Here is a 22,840-nt window from a genome sequence, read left to right on the forward strand (position 1 = left end):
ACCATAAATTGTTTCCGCTTGTTGGTGATAATTAAACTTTACAGTGAAATACCTGACTCCCAGCCAATAGCCCTTAATGAGCCTATCCGCTCCAGTAACATCAATACAACTGTGGTTGAAATGTCTGACAAGCCTAAACCCTCGAACCGTAATTACAACAGTAATCAGTACTTCAAGAGATAAAATACACGATTAAACATAGGTTAAAGGCATGGAATGTTAAACTCTGTAGAATTAAGATTGAATAACCAGAGAAGGATATGCCGGGTGAGTCACTAATTATTGTCACTAAGAATAGCTCCTAAAGTGTTATATGAGCCGAAAAGTTCGTGGGACAAGTGTTGCATGGGAATATGACGTTGGTTTTTTGTTGTTATGTGGGGTCACCTCAGAGAACTTCGTTTCTATAAATGGGATGCTATAGTTCGGTACTTATTTTCTGATAGCGGCTATCGAGACGAATCCAATGATGTGTAACAGTAAGGTCTTTGAACGTCAACGAAGGTCGCAAAGGTGGCATGAACGTCCATTTACAGAAGGTGTTGTTAGAAGTGATGACCATTGGTATCAGTGTAGTGCTACGATTTTCTTATCATCGATTGAGTGGTATTCCTTATCACATTGGCACTTATCGAAGCACATGCTGCGATAATTCTGTATCGCATATCTCCAGGTGTTGTTGGAACGTCATTATAAACAATGTCTTTAACGAATCGCCACAGGGAAAAATCCAGAGGCGTCAAGTCTAGCGAACGAGTCGGCCACGACACATCTCCTCCGCGTCCAATCCAATGATTTTGGAATTGTCTCTGCAACTCATTTATAGCCATCTGCGAATAAGTGCCGGACACCCATCGTGTTGATACCACATTCTGTTCCTTGTTCCTAAACGTATTTCTTCTAATAACAGACCTAATGTTTCTTGCTGGAATGTGGTATACTTCCTACCATTAAGATATCCTTCGATGAAATAGGGGCCTATAATTCTTTTCTCCAGAATCCCACACCATACATTCACCGACCACGGTTTTTGGTGCGCAACTTGCCGCAACAGACATGGATTTTCAGTTACCAGATAATGCATGTTACTCAGATTAACACTTCCATGGTTCGTGAATGTAGCCTCGTCAGTAAATAAAATTCAATTGATAAATGCGTCATCCCTCTGAATCTTAAGTTGAGCCCATCGACAGAATTCAATGTGACGCATACAATTCGTACTACCAGTTGATTCTTGGTGGAGGCATGTGGTAAGGATGATATTGATGGCGATGCAGAACACGAACACTACTACTTTGGCTCATGCCCGATTCTCGTGCGATTTGACGCGAACAAACACAAGGATCTCGAACCAGAGTGGCAAGACTACCAATTTCCGTTTCCTAGCTAGTAACTTTCGGATGCTTTAAAGGTCCAGTTGTTCTCAATTTATCATACACATGTTTAAAAGAACGACGTGTAAGGTGAGTACGTTGAGGGTGTCCTTCAGTGTATAAGTGTCTAGCTCTCACAGAATTTCGTTGGCATTCTCCGTAAATGGGAGGCATATCGACTTGTTCTTCAAAGCAATACGTTATTCACATTCGCTTCATTAGACGATACTGGTCTTACCGTTCCTATTAGTGTTGTAATGTGAAACCGTTGAACGGTGTTACATGTCAATGGCGCGTTAGGTGGATACACCGTATTCGGCGAATATTTACTATTGGCACGATATACGAGAGAGGATTGTCAGAGCATGTGCTTCGATAAGTGCCGAAGTGATAAGGAATACCACTCAGTCCATGATAAGAAGATTACAGCACTGCATTGATACCAATAGTCATCACTTCTAACACCTTCTCTGAATGGACGTTCATGCCACTTTTTTGAGCGTTGAATTTCAAAGACCTCACTGTTACACATCATTGGATTCGTGCCGATAGCCGCTATCAGAAAATAATTACCAATCTCTAGCATCCCATTTAAAAAAACAAATTGGACCTTCATATATCTGACGCGACTCCACCCAGTAACACAAAACCTATATCATAATATGGCCCCCGTTGTCCCATGTAACATTTGTCATACAACGTTGTCAGCTACTATCACACTTTCGCAGTTACTCTAGGTGGCAATAGTTAGTTACTCAGCCTGTTTATATCCGGTTACTAAACATTAGCCGTATTAGCTTGAAGAAAAAAAAATAGTATAATCTGGATAGCCGAAATGCGGTGTTACTTGTTTTCTTTAGCAACTCGTCCGCTACATATTGAAGATGAACAAAATGTTATTCCACTGACGGCAGCAACAAATGCCGAACATTACAAATCCGCCTCGTTAACTGACTGAAACACACAATGCTCACCACGCAGTCTTCGTACCCCGACATGTATAAGTCCGGGCTGCCTTCCTTTCTGGGAGACAATTCCAGGTGACTGATGCCGATTGAAAATCGGTGCCAAATAAGATCCAAGTCCACCTCGAGGCCTTACAAACTGTTACTGGCTCAGCCGACTTCGGCGTTGCGACCAGCCAGCAACCATGGAGAGAAATTGTCCGTAGCCAATGCAGTGGACAATCTTCTTCTCCTCGCCGGCGGAGCCACCTAAATCACCTTCCCCGACTATACCCTCTGCTGGCAGGGTTGAAGACTCAGAGAAAATATAGGCGAACGCAGTAACTATCGAAATATGCACTCGCACTTATGAGTAGGTAATAGGAATACATGGATGCCCTACCTATTTTAGAGAGGGATGACATTTCCCTCTGTTACTGGAAAACTACAGACTTCATTTACGGAAAGAGGCTCTCGAAACAAATGAAAAAGTTTAACATTTTTTAACAGTGAGGGAGCAAGTTCTTAGGCATCCAGTTTGAATAAAATAATTTTCGATACTGAACCGTTGTTCGACAGACATGCTGCGCTTCTCTTCAAGTGTCAGTGAACAGTCCTGAAGAGGATCGCAGCAGGTCGGTCGAAACCTAGGTAATATAGCTGATTCATTAGTTAGAATGACGCATGCCAATAACCAAAATTATTCTACCCAAAGTTGAGAAGAAAAGCCTAACATGAAGCATTAGTCCATTCTCCTCTTTACTACTTATGCGTAGTGGTTATTTAAACTATGACTAGAGAACCTCAGCAGTCATCAACAATGTTACTACAGTTTTCAACAATAGATGAGAGAGTAATATCAATATGATGCACTTAATAACCGAGAGATATTTTTTTTGTTACCCACTATTCTTTAACTGGCATCTGGTGTATATATTCCTCGCCACCAGAACATTACTGCGACAGTAAACAATACTTGTTAACTGATAAGTGGAACACTTAAAAAACGGTAAGAGTTCGAAGTAACACGTCGTCTTACCTGTTATCAAATCCTGTTCGTTTACTGAAGAGAAAAAGATTTATAGTACTGAAGATACTAGAAATTATTCATCTACTATTTTTCCTCCATAATCTTCTGGTTGTGTGATGGTTGGGAGGCAATGGTGAAACCGGATAATAGTTTTCTTTCAATGCTACAAGTAGGAATGATGTCATTGCGCTCCTCATACGGAATTGACGGTCATCTGCCAGCCATCTCGGAATTTCACAAGGTTATGAATTTTTCCTCTCTCTCCAAAACACACCCTACATTCAGTGTGTTAACATTGACACAGATATCTACATCTACGTCTACATGATGTTTCTGCAATTCACAATTAAGTACCTACGGTGGGTTCATCGAAATACCTTCATGCTATTTCTGTAACGTTCCACTACCAAACAGCGCGCTGTAAAAAGGAACTCTCAAATCTTTGAGTGAACGCTATGGTTTCTCTTATCTTGTTATAATGATCATGTCTCACTATGTAGGTAGGAGCAAACAAATATTTTAACACTCTCTGATGAAAGTTAGTGACTGAAATGTCATGAGAAGATCCTGGTGCAACAAAAAACGCCTTTGTTTTAATTATTACCATCCCAGTTCGCATTTATATCTGTGGTGTTCTCTCATCTATTTCGCGATAATACAAAACGATCTGCCCTTCTTTGAAGTTGCTCGGTGTCCTCTGTCAATCCTATCTGATAGGGATCCAACACTGCACAGCAATGCTCCAAAAGAGGGCGCAGAACCTTAGTATCAACAGCCTTTTTAGTACATCTGTTGCATTTTCTAAGTGTTCCGCCAGTAGATCGCATTCGTTAGTTTCTTTCCCCACAATTTTATCTATGTGATCGTTCCGATTTAAGTTATTCATTACAGTAATTCCTAAGTATTTGGTTGAATTTAAATCATTCAGATTTGTGTGATTTGTCGCGTAACCGAAATTTAGTGGACTGATTACTTTTGTTACAAATGCGGATGACATCACGCGTTTCGTAATTTAGAATTAATTATCACCTTTCACACCGTACAGATATCTTGTCTAAACCATCTTACAATTGATTCTGATCGAATCGTTCATGTGGAGCAGGAACAGCAGAAGGCCTATAATGCGTCCTTGGAGAACGACAGGTCAGTTACCACGAAGTGTGTCCTTTCTAAAAGCAAATCACGAATCCAGTCACGGAAGTGAGACGGTAATACATCGCCACGCTATTTGATAAGAAGTCGCTTGTGAGGAGCGGTGTCGAATGCATTCTGGATATCTAAAGATGTAGTATCAATTATACTTCTACCGTAGATAGCTGATTACTTGGTGAGAATAAAGAGAGATATATAATGTTACTTATGATTCGTTTATTCACATGACGTTTTGCAATCAACACGGATTTTAAGTAACATTGTATAAACATTATGTCTGTTTCTGGAAAAGAGAGAGTTGTTTCACAAGAACAATATTTTGGCTGTTGTCAATAAATCGATTTCATTGGGGGATTTCGAGATGATATTATCTACAGCTACCTATAGATAATATTATATATAGATGATAATATTACATCAAAAAGATGAGTTAAGATTTGTACATAAATGATTGTGTTCATGTACACTATTGGCCATTACAATTGTTACACCACGACGCGAAATTTAACCAACAGGAAGAAGATGGGTTCAGGAGGGTAATACTGAACCGTGCTTAATCCCAATGGCCTCGTATCACTAGCAGTCGAGACGACAGGCATCTTATCCGCATGGCTGTAACGGATTGTGCAGCCACGTCTCGATGCCTGAGTCAACAGATGGGGACGTTTGCAAGACAACAACCATCTGCGCGAACAGTTCGACGACGTTTCCAGCAGCATGGTTGCGGTTACCTTTGACGCTGCATCACAGAGAGGAGCGCCAGCGATGGTGTACTCAACCACGAACCTGGGTGCACGAATGGCAGAACGTCATTTTTTCGGATGAATCCAAGTTCTGTTTACAGCATCATGATGGTCGCAGCCGTGTTTGGCGATATCGCAGTGAACGCACATTGGAAGCGTGTATTCGTCATCGCCATACTGGCGTAATACCCAGCGTGATGGTATGGGGTGCCACTGGTTACACGTCTCGGTCACCTCTTGTTCGCATTGACGGCAGAACAGTGGACGATACATTTCAGATGTATTACGACCCCTGACTCTACCCTTAATTCGATCAATGCGAAACCATACATTTCTGCAGGACAATGCACGACCGCATGTTGAAGGTCCCGTACGGGCCTTTCTCGATACCGAAAATGTTCGACTGCTGCCCTGGCCAGCACATTCCCCAGATCTCGCACCAATTGAAAACGTCTGGTCAATGGTGGCCGAGAACTGGTTCGTCACAATACGCCAGTCACCACTCTTTATGAACTGTGATATCGTGTTCAAGCTGCATGGGCAGCTGTACTTGTACATGCCATCCAAGCTCTGTTTGACTCAATACCCAGGCGTATCAAGGCCGTTATTACGGCCAGAGGGGGTTATTCTGGGTACTGATTTCTCAGGTTCTATGCGCTCAAATTGCGTGAAAATGTAATCACATGCCAGTTCTGGTATAATATATTTGTCCAATTAATACCCGTTTATCATCTGTATTTCTTCTAGGTGTAGGAATTTTAATGGCCAGTAGTGTAAAATTTCTCCTTTGACCACGTGTAACTTTCAGCGGTGGCTTTAAGCAGGTATTATGTCATTGTGCCTCTCCCACCACCCCTAACTGTGAAGGTACCTTTATCACTATATACACCAAAAAGGACACAGAAGCTCACTTCCAGCGGTTGAGACATTTCTAATCTCAAGAACAGCGTACTAGCATTTTGCACCAATGTACGGGGTTTCAGGATGTCGACAACGTTGCTCCGGCCGAGTGCGCACGGCTCTAAGAAATGATAAGTCGTGTTGTTAAATACTAAGTGTCAGAGCTACATCCTGTGTGCGGGGAAACATTGAAAGTTTGAAACGGTATGTACAAAATTATGAAGAGGTATTGGTGTCGAAGAAGTATTGTAGTATGGTCAGTAAATATGCTACGGAATTATCTGTGAAGAATTGCAAGTTTGTAGACACGGCGAAATGATACATGTGCCTTCGTATAAGTAGTTGTGCAGGGTATAGGCGACGAGGTAGACTAATAATCAAAAAATTCGGATACAATGTAGAACACGTTTGTTATTAAATGCAGCAAACACAACAAAAGCACCGGCCGCTCTGAACGAGCAGTTCAAGGCGCTTCAGTCTGGAATCGCGTGACCGCTACGGTCGCAGGATCGAATCCTGCTCGGGCATGGATATGTGTGATGTCCTCAGGTTAGTTAGGTTTAAGAATTTCTAAGTTCTAGGGGACTGATGACCTCAGATGTTCAGTCCCAATAGTGCTCAGAGCCATCTGAACAACACAAGCAACCAAACACAACAAAGCCATAAGTGAAGCTGTCTGCCAGAGACTTTGTGCCCAGTGTTCCGGTCGACTTACAGCCATGCAACATATCAGTGCTGTGTTCCCAAACAGCCGCCCCCTCCCCCACCCACCATTTGCGCAAGTGAAACAGTGTGAGGGGGACTGCGTGGAGTGAGGTACCGGCGGGTCTGCACGGAGACAGATAGGTCTTTCGGGTACATTGGCATCTGAAGCGTTATTGCCTTCGGGCGGTGGCGTATGCCGAATGGCACACGGGTGGTAATGTGTGTGGCGGCATCAGGATGCAATGTTAGGGCTAGTTGGTGACGGAAACGATGGGGGGTTCGTCAGAAGTAAATGTGGCACCATAATTGTAAGGATATGCAGTGTTTCAGTTTGGTGGAGGAACTGTGCAGTGGAGCTGTCTGCGCTCTAGTGAGGATATCATTGCCTATGAGCTTGACGTGGTGGTTGTCGGGAAGGAAGTTGCGGACGACTAGACGTAAGTTGAAGGTCGGCTTTATGGCGTCGGTAACACTAGGGTCGGCATGTATCGGAGATGGAGGTGCTTGGCACATGTTGTCAATGAGCGAGGCGTCCTTTAGTGCACACGTGGGTTTGAGCCGTTTGACGGACACGATTGTAGGTTTACCATTTGATAATACGCGGAAAGTTCGATCATCTCTTTGGAGCACATTGTGGTGAAATGAGTAAGTTTGGGGAAATGCAGGTTGGGTCGTCCCATGTCATCCCTTAATGTTACATTGCCACAGTCTGTGAGTACTGTGTGAACAAAGATTTTAGGCACCAAGTGTGGAAGGGTAGGCGGAATGTGGGGTCTAGCTATGTGGTTCTTTACACATGCAGCAAAGCCCATGTCCTTAGATGTAGGTGATGGTTCTTGGAGTAAAAAACCAGGGATGTCCGAATGCATAGATTTTCGTTGAGTGAGGCTTAGAAGGTTTGTTTTAGTACTGTGCCGACTCTGAGAAGGAGTTCCTCAATCCATATTTCTCCATGGCACAGCAGGATCACTTTTAACATGTGGTGCCACCGTTACACCAGACTATTACTGTGAGGATGGTATCGTGTAATTTTTAACTGCTTAGTGTTATCATATTACATAGTTTGAGGGAGAGTGCAGATTCTAAGTGCCAGCCCTGGTGTGTTTTGACGGACATTGGGTGGCCTGGGCATGAGATCCACACTTGCATGAACACTTTGACAATAGATTCAGCTGTTATCTCCTTTAGCGGTGTAGCTCCAATCTATGATATGATCTGATCAATCGCTGAGAGAATATAGTGGTATCCATAACAAGTATTAAAAGGGGTGTTTGGGGATTTCGAAACGAACTACGGGAAGTTGCACATGACATAAGACAATACTGTTCTCACATGGGACACATGCAGGACCTCAAAGTTTACAGTCTCTCTATACATTACGCCACACAAAGATGTCCATGAATGGTTGAGTGCCTGGGTTTGCCGAATTGCAAAGCTGATCAAATATGACGTGGCAGAATTCTTGAAGTAGGAGAGGGCGTGTGCGATTATGTGAAACATCACAGAGAATAGGACGAGTCGACTCTTGGTATAGGACGAGATTCAATCCTTAGGTTATGGATGGATCGTGAACGAGGGGTTGCATATGATCGTCGCGTTATTGTGCCTCAGGATCTGATCATAGTCGAGGGAAAATATCAGGGCGCAGGTATGTGGAAAATAGTTTACCACAACTTTCTCCACACATGAGATTGCGGACGTCCATGGTGAAATGGACAATGTAGTCTAAATGCCAAAACTGTTGAGATCAGTTGTCCTTAAGTAGGTTGGAAAAAGAGTTGGCAAGTGATCAATGACCAGTGTAGACTATCAGGGTCCGTCCTGCAGCCGTCTGACATAGTATACTGCTTCCTAAAGCACCAATAGCTCCCTGTCGTTTACGGACCGGTTGCTTTATGAAGATATACGCTTACATGAGTAGAAATGGAGTACCAGCTTCATACCCCCAATCTCTTGTTATATCACAGCTCTAATATATATGTCATATCTGCTCTCATGAAGAGACGTGTGTCGGGCAGGAGCTGTGCCAAGGTGATGGCTTGGGTAAGGCAATCCTTAGTGCTTTCAAAAGCAGAGGGCATCTCCCTTATCCATGTGAGTTTGCGTTTGCCCTTGATACTCATTCCAGCGAGAGCTTGTGTTTCCGCCACTTGACGGGAGACTGCCTGTGGAGGGATTTTCTGTACAAAATTTATCATGCCTAAGAGCCGACACAGTTATTCATAGTCGTGTGGTGGAGGCAGTTGGTGCATTGTCTCTATGTATTGGGGTATGGGACAGATGCCCAATGTATTGACAGTGTGTTCGAGGAAGACGTACTCCTTCTCTCCACTAATTACGCTGCTGCTTGAGACAGGGTGTTGAATACTTGTTTCTGGTGGTTATTGTGAAATTCCTGACACAGTAAGAAACGTTAATATCATCAATATAAGCACAACAGAATGGGAATTTGAAGAGCAAACCATCAATGAAACTTTGGCATGTCGGTGCCGCATTTCTAAGTCTGCACAGCATGAACATTCATTTGCACAAACCAAATTTCTCGTACTGGCAGTTTTGTGAACGTCTTCTGGACACATAGATATTTTTAGGTATCTGATCTTACAGTCAACAAACCTAAAGCTCGAGGTGTTCGCAAAATAGTGGGTGAAGTCCTGGAATCTTGGTGGTGGGTAGGTGAACATAATGATAAGAGTGTTGAGGATTCTGCAATCATTGCACAACCTGGTAGCTTCTTTTTTCTTCCCTTTTTTTAAAGGGTGGGATGTTGGGGGGAACCAATTTTATGGCACAAGGCCAGGAATAGTCACTGCTTGTAAGAGCTCGTCCGCTGCCGCTTTGGCATCAATAAGTGGTCTGTGGCATACCTGGTCCAGGTATTGATAATCTTAGCAAATGTTTCGTTTATAATGGCACACTGAGTATTAGAGTAGCTGAGAGTGGTGTAGTCAGGTTGTTCTTGGATGGCTGTAGAGGTGGCTGGTGGCAGTGTAGAGATGTCAGCAAAGTGGAGACGATAGGTGGAGGCAGCTGATGTGATAGGAATCTGTCGTTTTGATTGGAGTTTCCGTCAGAAGTCTCGGATCTTGTGTCTGACGCCTTTGGTTTCATCATTCTTCTTGAAAGCTCGTATCACTTATGTCGAAACAGAGTTGTTGCATGTGCTTAATATGTCGATGGTGTGGAGGCATTCATCTACAAGCCGACGACATCATTTATATCCGTGGGAAATGGTTTAGTAGCGTGGAGCAAGCAGTGCTGCTGTGGTGTGCTGCCGAGGGAGTGTGGCAGAGTACACCAGGAGGAGAGCGGCCATTCATCATGTGTTAGCACGCCATTAGTCAGGTCTGAGAACAAGTGGAAGCAATGGAGAAAGTCAGTGCCGATAACTGATTCTGCTGTATCAGTGGTGACAGATATCCAACTGAGTTCTTTGTTGAGGCGTTTATCTACTGTGCGTACTTGTGCACCATTGATTCAGATTGTCAAATCGTTTGCTACACAGCACTGAACATATACAGCGCATGGTATTTGGCCTGTTGAGGACGGCTGCGAAGTGCTGACCTGTGAACCTGTGGGGCAAATGCTATCCGGCATTGTCTTCATGGGGGTCGAGGTTACTTATATAACCTACACAGTTCATTGCGCCTCCATTGAGCAATGTCTTTAGTTGGGAAAATTGCATAGAACATGGCAGTTGGACACAAATCGGCATATATTGCGTGGAATCAACAAAAGGGCTTCTGCGCAGGCGCAGTGTGGTCAGTGGCGTGACGTGCATCCGCGGACGCGTCGTGGTTGGCTATATTTTCTGCAAGTGAGTGTACGACGTGGATGGCAGGGAGGCGAGGGTGCGTTGAGACTGCGTGCAGGTCGTCGATCCAGCCGGCTGCTGTGCCGTGGCAGTCGGCGAAAGAAGGGATGATTGTGTTGATTCGTTTTCGGCGAGCTGTCGCTTGAGCGGCCGTCGAGGTTGCGAATCACGCTCGCCGCCATTGTTGTCGACATTAGTGGTGCACAGTCGGTGTTGCACGATAGAATATTTCCGATCTCTGTGTTCAGGGCTTACGTCCAAATAGTCGCACTCAAGGGTGACGTATGCACGGGCATGGTGTCGAGATTGGTCTGTGTATGGAGGAAAAGCCGTAATTGTCATGGAATCTTATCACGTAGAACTTCCTCATAAATGAAGTACTGCATGTGTTCCTATGGGGAGTGGTGAGTTTTTGTTGGTCTCATACTTGTTCACTGCTAAGGAGGACACGATGGTCCGCTTTTAGTACTCACATGTTCCCCAAGTGGCTAGGAAGGGTAGCAAATTTGAGGCGTTACTGGTGACCTTACTTGAGTTGAAGATGATTTCCACAATGTCGAATCATAACATTGGATTGTTGGGCCAGAATGGTAGTAATTTGAGTTGGGTTCTGGGGTCACTAGGTTGGCAAGACAACGTTCGTAGTGGAGGAACAGCCGAGCAGATGTTGTACTTTTGTGACAAGACTCGACGTGCGGTAGAAGACATGGGAAGTGATGCAGCCGGTAGACTTCCAAAATGAGCTTTGTGTCCTCGTTTTAAACTCGCCAATGAGTCCTGTGACGCAATCTAAAAACTTGTCGTCTCCATGTGCCCGTAGGCCCGACTTGTGTGTCTTTGACGCAACACACCCGTCACTTGAGTCTGTTGTCAGGTACAAGTGAACTAGACTTTCTCAGAAAAGAGAGCGATTACACGAGTGCACAAGTAATATTGTTCTGTTTCAACATACATTCACACAGACAGAACTTTGCCTAACACTACTGTAAATTTCTTTTTATATTTAATGTATATTCAGAGAAAGTCTTACAATTACGATGACATACAGGCTGGTCGGAAATTCACGTTACAAACTTCTAGGACTTGTAGAGGGGAGTGAGCACATAATATTTTGAATATGAACCTATGTTCAGAAACCTACCATTTCCATGCTACAACCATTTGAAAACGTGTTGCTAATGCGACGTTTCTTACAAGTAGTTGACTGTGTGTGATCCAGTAAATCACTTATTTTACAGTTCCACTCATTAATAGACAATGAGACTGCTCGTTCACTTGTTGACGGGTTCTCATCAAAGTGATGTACTAACGCCTCTTCCAGCTCGGGCGTGTGGGGCCTCCTTGGAGCGCCACAGTCACGCCTGCTGCTGGTGAAGATACCCTTTCTCCAAACCGCTGCGTGATTGTGGCGAAAAGGTACTCGATCTAGTCTGAAGTTGCGGAGAACTATATTGATAAATGCGACGAGCAGCTGTTCTATCGCCGTGAGCTTCGCCATTCAGGAGGATCATGTCGGTGCTTTCGGCAAACTTGTACTCAACCCTGTGGCTCCAACACTGACAGACGCGCGAATGAGGCTCAACCAGGTCAGTGAGGTAGGATAGGACGTCAAATGACATCAGCCTATCTGACGTAAGCACCCGTCACTATGACTATACTGTTGCGAACCTACCTAGCAAACATGTTTTCAAACGGCTGTAGCACCGGAAACGATAGGTACTCGCTCCCAACTACAAGTCCTAGATGTTTGTAACGGGTATTTCCGGCCACTCTGTCTACACACTTTGAAGCCGTTACCGGGTCTGTAACAACAGTTCCAGAAACATTACGTGACAATTAAGTGGAATACCTAAGAGGTGGTTAGTTATTAAAATAAGTGATAAGCATCGTAACTCGCTGTTGTCCCATAAATACAAGTTTCCATAACCGAGTGAGTAGAGAAACAGCACGCTTCTTAGTCTCAAGGATATATCAGTAAGATTTCTCTGTGCCCAGTTTTATTTTGAGGCAGCACATGTGTTTTTTCACCTTCGAGGTGGAATAAACCCGAATACCACCATTTTGTTTGAATTGATCACAGTTTGTATGTTTTCAATCTGAAGCGTAGTCTATAGCTTCAAGCGTATCCCGTATCACTCCTGGTCTTGCGGAACACATTTCCAATTGTGTACTTTGCTAAAGGTGGCAGGGGTAAAATACAGGGAGCGAAAGGCTATTTACAATTTGTAGAGAAACCAGATGGCAGTTACAAGAGTCGAGGGGCATGAAAGGGAAGCAGTGGTTTGGAAGGGAGTGAGACAGGGTTGTAGACTCTCCCCGATGATATTCAATCTATATATTGAGCAATCAGTAAAGGAAAGAAAAGAAAAATTCGGAGTAGGTATTAAAATCCATGCAGAAGGAATAAAAACTTTGAGGTTCGCCGATGACATTGTAATTCTGTCAGAGACAGCAAAGTACTTGGAAGAGCAGTTGAACGGAGTGGACAGTGTCTTGAAAGGAGGATATAAGAGGAACATCTACAAAAGCAAAACGAGGATAATGGAATGTAGTCGAATTAAGTCGGGTGATGCTGAGGGAATTAGATTAGGAAATGAGACACTTATAGTAGTAAATGAGTTTTGCTATTTAGGGAGCAAAATAACTGATGATGGTCGAAGTAGAGAAGATATGAAATATAGACTGACAATTGGAAGGAAAGCGTTTCTGAAGAAGAAAAATTTGTTAACATCGAGTATAGGTTTATGTGTCAGGAAGCCGTTTGTGAAAGTATTTGTCTGGAGTGTAGCCATGTATGGAAGTGACACACGGACGATAAATAGTTTGGACAAGAAGACAATAGAAGCTTTCGAAATGTGGTGTGTAAAGAATTCGCGTTAGTATTTTGCAGCCGTGACTTATTAAACTGATAGTTCGGTAATTTTCACATTTGTCAACACCTGCTTTCTGTGGGATTTGAATTATTATATACTTATTGAAGTCAGAGGATATTTTGCCTGTCTCATACATCTTGCTCACCAGATGGTAGAGTTTTGTCAGGACTGGCTCTCCCAAGGTCGTCAGTAGTTCTAATGGAATGTTGTCTACTCCTGGGGCCTTGTTTCGACTCAGGTCTTTCAGTGCTCTGTCAAACTCTTCACGCAGTATCATATCTCTCATTTCATTTTCATCTACATCCTCTTCCATTTCCATAATATTGTCCTCTAGTTCATCGCCCTTGTATAGACCCTCTATATACTCCTTCCACCTTTCTGCTTTCCCTTCTTTGCTTAGAACTGGGTTTCCGTCTGAGCTCTTAATATTCATACAAGTGATTCTCTTTTCTCCAGAGGTCTCTTTAATTTTCCTGTAGCCAGTATCTATCTTACCCCTAGTGAGATAAGCCTCTACATCCTTACATTTATCCTCTAGCCATCCCTGCTTCGCCATTTTGCACTTCCTCTCGATCTCATTTTTGAGACGTTTGTATTCCTTTTTGCCTGCTTCATTTACTGCATTTTTATATTTTCTCCTTTCATCAATTAAATTCAATATTTCTTCGGTTACCCAACGATTTCTACTAGCCCTCGTCTTTTTACCTACTTGATCCTCTGCTTCCTTCACTACTTCATCCCTCACAGCTACTCATTCTTCTTCTACTGTATTTCTTTCCCCCATTCCTGCTATTTGTTCCCTTACGCTCTCCCTGAAACTCTGTACAACCTCTGGTTTAGTCAGTTTATCCAGATCCCATCTCCTTATATTCCCACCTTTTTGCAGTTTCTTCAGTTTTAATCTACAGTTCATAACAAATGGATTGTGGTCAGAGTCCACATCTTCCCCTGGAAATGTCTTACAATTTAAAACATGATTCCTAAGTCTCTGTCTTACCAATATATAATCTATCTGAAATCTGTCAGTATCTCCAGGCTTCTTCTATCTATACAACCTTATTTTATGATTCTTGAACCAAGTTTTAGCTATGATTAACTTTATAAACCACGGAATAACGTAGATAGAAAGGTAAAAATTGACACACATGCTTCTTGGAATGACATCGGGTTTTACTAGAAAAACAAAAGAAACAAAAACAAAAAAGTTCACAAAATGTCCGACAGATGGCGCTGGACAGCAAAACGTTAGTAACTGCTACCGTGACGGGTGAGAGGTACGCCGATATGTTACAGAATCGCATCATACCCAGCCTGGCTCATAAACACCTGCTGGAACGTAAGATGTTCATGCAGGATGGCGCTCCACTCCATATTGCTTGACGCGTGAAAGATCTCTTGCGATCGTCGTTTGGTGATGATCGTGTGCTCAGCCACCACTTTGGTTATGCTTGGCCTCCCAGGTCCCGAGACCTCTATCCGTGCGATATTGGCTTTGGGGTTACCTGATGTCGCAAGTGTATCGTGATCGACCAACATCTCTAGGGATGCTGAAAGATAACATCCGACGCCAATGCCTCACCACAACTCCGGACATGCTTTACAGTGCTGTTCAAAACATTATTCCTCGACCACAGCTATTGTTGACGAATGATGGTTGACATATTGAGCATATCCTGTAAAGAACATCATCTTTGCTTTGGCTTACTTTGTTATGCTTATTATGGCTATTCTGATCACATGAAGCGCCATCTGTCGGACATGTTTGACCTTTTGTATTTTTTTGGTTCTAGTAAAACCCCATGTCATTCCAAGAATGTGTGTCACTTTGTACCTCTCTATCTACATTATTCCGTAATTTATTCAGTTTTCAAATTTATACTGACTTTTTGATCACCCGGTAGTTCTGCAGGGTACAGGCGATGACTGACGAATTATTACACAATATAAGAAACCGAACATAACAAGGACATAAGCCAGAGTTACTGGCCGGGTATTCGTGCACGGAATTCTGGTCAGCCAGCAACGATGCTGCTTGTTAGTTCAGTTTTCTCTCACGTTTAGCCAAAGTAGTATCTGTTACATTAAATACTTTATGGGCGAACATGTTTGACTTGCGTGCCTCGGAAGATCTCGTTAAGTATTTGCTTTGAAGTAATAGCTCACTTTTATAATTTGAACTTCTATGTAATAAACTGATGTGTCTGGCTAGAGGGAAGGTGTGATTGTTAACCGGAGTGCGAATGTTTACGGTGCACAGTAACAAGTTGAAATAAACAGTACATAAGGAAATTACCTAACTAATTGAAGATCTACTGGTGAATCAGTTTGCTACAATAAAAAGAAGCAGAACACAGGTGGGAGGAAGACACACAATTTAGTTATCATCTGTGGTTTATACATAACTGTACAAGTTCCTTCTTATATTTCCTAGGTACGAGTAGCTAGTCTGATTAACGTTAAGGATGGAAAGGTTATGAACATTTATCAAACCCTACTCTTTAGTGCACAAGCAAGCATATCTGAAGTTAGATCAGCAGCATGATGTCATTTAATTTGAATCAGTGGAGTCTTTTGAAGCGGCTCACAAACAGATCACGCTCAGTAAAAAATGAGACGTGTGTCTCCTGCCCGCGATGTGCCTGTAATTAACTGCTACGCAAAATTATCAAGTAGTGACCAATGAGATGAGAGACGATGTCCTTTGACATAGTTTATTATTAATCGAATAATAGAGTATTACTATTCACGGTGATGTAATTCTCAAATCAAAGTCTGTTTTTCCAACGAAGCTACGGGTTCGTCATGTTGTCTCGGTAAGCATCTGCTTGTAACTATAGAAAAGTCAGCTACAAATCATTCCAAGCCGCTGTCCACATTAATAATGAGCGTAATGTAGGATGCCGCGCAAGTTGACATCTGAAGCAGTAATTTTACTTCCATTCAACGAGATTGATACTCCGATTCACATTTTTAATTATTTTATTTATACATTAAATAATATATACCAAATTTATCAGCTTAAATACTTCCCACTTTAATAAAATTCACATACCTACTTCCCACTAGTTTTACTCAGATGGTAACTTACTTCATCTCAATATTTATAACTTCAAAACCACTACTGACAGCGCATGCTCGCTGCTGATAGCATTGTCGGCGCAACATGACGATGCCTGAGCCGAATAAAAGGCGTTTAACAATACTCATAACTGTCAAGCCCTAGAACACAAGTATTAAAAACACTGTTCTCCAACAAAACACGCACACACACACACACACACACACACGCACACACACACACACGTGCGTGCGATCACCCACTTTTATGTCCGGATACTTTCTTATATTGGTTCGTGGTCGCTATCGCTTGATACGAAGAAGTCAAGCAAGTGGAGTCAATTATAATTATCTAATACACTCGAAGCAAATGTAAAGGGATGGGTAAAACCGAGCGGTCAAAAACGTTAACGGTATTTTAGGTCTGAATAACTGGAATTATTTGGTACTTATTTGGTGCCGGACTAGCAGGTGGTTCTTACTTTTTACCAATAACAGCTCAAGAAACCGTAATATCAGTTATCCATAGCAGAAGCGCAAACTTTTTTGGAATTTAAATGAACCGTCCTTAAAAACAAATCAATTGTTACTCGCAAAATTTTCATAGCTTTGAAAATTGCATTATTACAGAAAACGGAAAAAGCCATCACTGCTATTTTAATAACAATAGCGACAGAAATGACCAAAACCCGAATGGCATAAGAATTGTTACAACATTGCTGAGACAGTAACGTATATGCGACGATGAACCGTGACCTATTTGATGGAACGCGTGTACATGTAGTGCACAAGCTTGCCCCATTAGATTTGTATAGTAGATTCGCGCTGCCGTTATTGGACTGCAGTTATGTTACATAATGGCACCATCCCTAGTTTGAAAGTATTCTATGAAGTGCGTTAATAGTAAAGTACAGTGCTCCTTTTGCTTTACAAGATTAGAAACACTATCTGCCACAACATACTTTCTACTTCGTAGAAGTGGAAACTAGTTTCCTATAAAAATAGAATTTTGCTGATCAGTTGCCTGTGTCAACATAATATGCCTTTGTCCGCTGGTAGCCATTGAGTACGGACTAATTAACAGGAAGAATTAATCAACCCCCGTATTCACCTCTTCGTAATCCACACATAGTGATATAATCCTATTATAAACCGTGATTTTTGAGAAGAATTTCAAAAAATTAGAATCAGTGGGCGGAAACCGGTCATTTTTGTGCAATATTCAGCGACTTATCACTTCTGGAGAGAAGCAGCGAACCGTGAATGGACCAAGTTTTCTTTCTTTCCTTTGCTTTATTAATTTAATAGTTTCAACCTATGTATCTTGAAACTCAGAAAGTTAAAATTTTCCGATCTTTTTTCGGTTTCTAAGTCTATTATCGGAACTAATAGGTACTGAAAATACGAATATCGGTTACCCTAAAAACCGGTTGGTTCGAGTGGTTTTAATAGTTAGGGTAAAGTGGAACTGAAGAACACCAATGTAACTGAAAACGCTCTTGCTTCAGCGATGACCGCCACCCCTAACAGACAGTGTACATAAAAGTAATAAAACAAAGCAAAGCAATTTTTGAAAACTTTTTTCCATTTTTGCATATAATTTCCTCAAAGAGCGAGAGCAATCCCTTTATTTTTCTTGCATTTCTACTGCAAAAATAGCTACCACTGTTTCAGAATACTTCCATATATTTATTTCCCATATGTTGAGCACGTTCGTTCTTTTTCATGAGACTGGTGTTCGACAGCGAAATCAAGGGCATATAGTGCCCCACAACGTGGCATTAATTGTAAAGAAGACTGTTATTGCGCGTAGGTATCTTCCCAGTCTTAATTACGACCCAAGTGCGTTATCTGTTCGCATTCAGATAGGCTTTGTCGCCACTTTTTAAGAGGACGATAACTGCATTACTCATCGACACCTACCATGCTTGAAAAAACGGGCAAATAAAGCGGAAAATACCCCTTCCTGCAAGGTATAACAAATTGAGCACTTGTGAAATCAACAGCAGAGAAGGAATACTTCTAAATGTCATTTAATATCATTTAACAAAAGCGAATAAGGGGCTCTGGTGCTCTACATGAAGAAATTGATACACATATCGGTTTATGCAATGTCCTGTACAAATGCAATAAAGTGACGAGTCTCAAAAATCGTTGAGATCTGATAGACTGTATGTTTTCCGACAGAACTTCGGGGCCTTCTGTGTAACAGAGATTTACCAACTCCGAAAGACATTGCATCTTTCCGACTTATGGAACGGGATTACACAATATGTATAAAATAATCTTTTAAAGCATTCATACATACATACATATTATAACAATGGATCTGTGTGTGTGTGTGTGTGTGTGTTTGTGTGTGTGTGTGTGTGTGTGTGTGTGTGTGTATGCGTGTGTGGGTGTGTGTTCCACATGTCCTCTTAAACCATCAAACGGATATCAACAAAATTTGGTATACATACACCTTACTGTGAGGCAGCAAATGGATAATGGTGCTGTGGTGCTTTCGCAATAGACTCGTATAGAAAGCTGTGTATTAAAATAGGATGCCCGCTTCACAAGAGCGTAGTTACGAATAACATGTACTAGGGAAACTCCTCAGTCGACAACGATACATGCTGTTCTGAAACAATTGTTTTTGTTGTATTATAAATCAATGGTACTGATGCGAATTATGTTGGGCAATCCACAAACCGCACAGTATCTGTCGTCTGCCGTAATATATCGAAGAAGCTCTGGGATTATATATGTCACGTCACGTCATTGTATACTTAAGCACACACTTAACATCATGTTCAAGCACGCATTGGCAAAAAGTGTTGCCAACAAACAATTAACTGCTCTTCTCCCTCAAGTAACAACATAAACATCGATGTTGTAACGACATTTCCAACAAAATGTCAAAGGAAGGATCAAATAACAACACCTATATTAGGAACCACATAAGTTATCACTTTAAAAAATAAACAGTCTCAAATTAAATAAATTATTAAATGATAGTGAAATAAAGTTCTACCTTGAAAATTACGGTAGTGCAGACTGTTGTTGAAATTTAACATCTACATTAGTCATTTAGCTATTTTGTGGTGTATCGTCATTTCTCTTGGAACCAGCGCAAGATACCATAAAAAATTAACCTCTAGAGACCTGAAACCACACTTACAAAGAAAGAATTGGAAAATTGGTAACAGTAAACTTCTTAGCATCTCTAAAAGCCAATAATTTGTAAAAGAAATATTTATCATTCCTTCATGACCTGCAGGTCATGTATCATATGTAATACAGCAGGTCTCTGTCAAGCAAAGTAACTTGAAGCTCATGTAACAAATGCTGTACATCAGGTCTCTGTGTAGCTAAAACAGTGAAATGTGTAAAATTCTTTTTTTATTGTTGTTTATGGGAATTTTAAGAAATTTTGTGTTGGAAGACAGTAATTAATAGAAATCAGAACGTGTATACACGATTTATTTATGCTTTCAAGTCTTTTTATGAAACTAAATAAGTATAGTACGTCAAAATACCAAAGATACAATCATTTTCTAATCAGTGTTCATTACATATTCTTATATAAATATATACATGATCAAGAACTTATAAAAATTGCTACACTTAAAACTTTGGTTGCCACATTCAAAGCTGTTTCATATTGTGTGGAAAATTTAGAAGCAATTCATTTTTGACGTGAAACACAGCAACATATCACACGTCTGTCATTTTGCGAACGTGTGACTATAGCAATCTTGCTTTCTGCATGTAGATCTTCCCTTTTGTCCCCGGCGTAAATGTCTCGCAAATTCAAAGCATTCCTAGATATTTTGTATGCTAGTGGGGTGATTTGTAATGCTTTACCTTCTTTCCTTCATAGCTTTCCCTTTCGTATCCTTCTGAGTCTTTTTTCCCTTACAGGTTTGATGACATTGACGTATTTTCTGAAATGTCAAGTTAAAATAAGTAGAAGGAGGGCATTTGCTTTTCAACATGCTTGTTTTCTACGGCAGCCAGTTTGTATTCAATGTAATGTGCAGCAATCGCAAAGGCAAAAAATATTTGTGTCGTTGTGCTCCAGTAGCTCCTCCATAATTTTTGAATCCGCCAATCTTAAAAACCACATGCACTAACAATCCAAGCACTGTTGAATTCCCAAATATTCGATCTGTAGCCTTTGCAACTATTCATTTTCTCATTTATAGCAAAAAAGAGGTAGCAGACAAACTATATACATTTTACATCATTACTGCGTAAATACTGTATAACTGGCGTGGTCATGTGAAGAATGTGGTCATACAGCCCAGTTGTGTTAAATTTGATACAGTGCATTTACATGTGTCCCAATACATTTACACAAACTTATAACATGACATAACTTAAATATTTAGAATTAGTTGGTGACAGTTATCACTGTTAATCCTCTTATATAATATTATTTCTGTTTCATACTTTATCTTCGTCGTGGCATCTTCGTTCGCACGACAAATACTGTGCATTTCGTAAGAGTTGCCACCTTCTTCTAACGCTAGAAACTTGAAAAAATGACGATCGTGAAACGCAGACTGTATAATACGTGATACATGTGGCTGACAACTCAAAATACCGTTTCTGACTGCAGGAAAAGAATATTACCCGACTGTATCATATTTGACAGTTGGTGACCCTAGAGTTTAATCAGTGCTGGGCTATTTAGAATTTAAGAGTTCACAGTTATTGTACATCGAAACGCTTAAAGATCTAATTGGTCATGCCTTAGTACAGTTCTACTGGAAGTATACATTTTGTCTGAAGATAATGATAATAAGCTGCAAGAAGTCGTCACCCGATGCTGGTGCTGTCATCCATTTGATGCTCCACACAACTTGCTAACACAGGATTGTAACAGCATCATAAATGCCGGAGCTGGAAAATGACAAAATTTTTAACTGTGTCGATATCTTCGCTACTAAAAAATAATCAATTGCACACATTTTGTACATGTTACTTTATGTTATTGTTTGAAGAATTATCATCACAAACCTGATTAGCAGACTTTATAAGAAATATAAATATAAATAATGATCATAACTTCATTTTAATAGTAATAAAAGCTTACTTTCTCGTTCAAAATAGAGGTAAGAAATTCCTTCGTCTTGTCTGTATTTACAGAACTGTTCCATATGTATTACAACTTCTGCGCTGCGTCTGACTACTACATCTACAGTTATTGTCTATAGGGACATACATACCGTCAAACCTGATAATATAATATGGTACCCACTGTAAATCGAGACTTCATTATCTATCTCGTTATTCAGCCGCAAGGAGGCAACTGGCGTTATCATTGTCAGTCTCAAAACCACCCTACATATTAGTTTCAAAGCCAGCATTTTCAGGTTACTTACGATTCAGTTATCTAACATCATTTCATGGCTTAACTGGATTTACCATAACAGAAAATACTCACAGTATGATGTCATTAGCAGACATTTGCTGTTGCGATAAAGATGAAATTTTTGACATTTTGTACTCAACTAGTGCTGATGTATGGGAAACATTATAGTTCGACTTGTTTTACTATTATTCTTCGACTTAATAAGTTTATTTTAAGTTTATTTTATTATTAATACAAACGAAATGTTGATTAGGAATTAAAGCCATTTGAAATGAATCGGTAAATCGATTGGCGTCATTGGTACTCCATCCTTGAGGATTGTAACATCAGTGACAGTGTGTTGTAAAGGTTTAGTCTATGAAGGATACGGTTGCCAAATATCGGACGGTTCACTTTCAATAGTCGCATTCTAATCATAAGCCAGGACGCCACAAACGCAACTTCCCTCTTCTCTGTTATACCCAACGGCGAAGAAGAAAACAGCATGTCGTTGTATATACACTCTTTGTTTATAATAAAAAATAAGCAGATATAATATAAATGGGAGAAATAATTCGTCTAACTATTTAAATTCCCTGATATTTTCGTTAAAACTGACTGCAAGAAAGAAAACTTAGCTGCACATTTTCGTAGCACAGAATTTTTCGGTCGCCTTCAACAGAAATCCTGTAAAAAAATGTATAGCGTATTTACACCTGAATATACGCATGGTTGGCAACATATGGAAGTTTGGGTCTGGCCGTGAGTAGTTCACAGATAACCAAATGGTAAGGTGACCGCTCGCGATAAGCGGGGAATTCGGGTTTGAGTCCCGGTGCGGCACAAATTTTCGCTGCCGTCATTTCATTCTCCAGCTCCTAGTTGCCTTATTCGCAATTGCGAGTACA

This window comes from Schistocerca americana, chromosome 1, assembly GCF_021461395.2.
Source record: "Schistocerca americana isolate TAMUIC-IGC-003095 chromosome 1, iqSchAmer2.1, whole genome shotgun sequence".
Classification (NCBI taxonomy): Eukaryota; Metazoa; Arthropoda; class Insecta; order Orthoptera; family Acrididae; genus Schistocerca; species Schistocerca americana.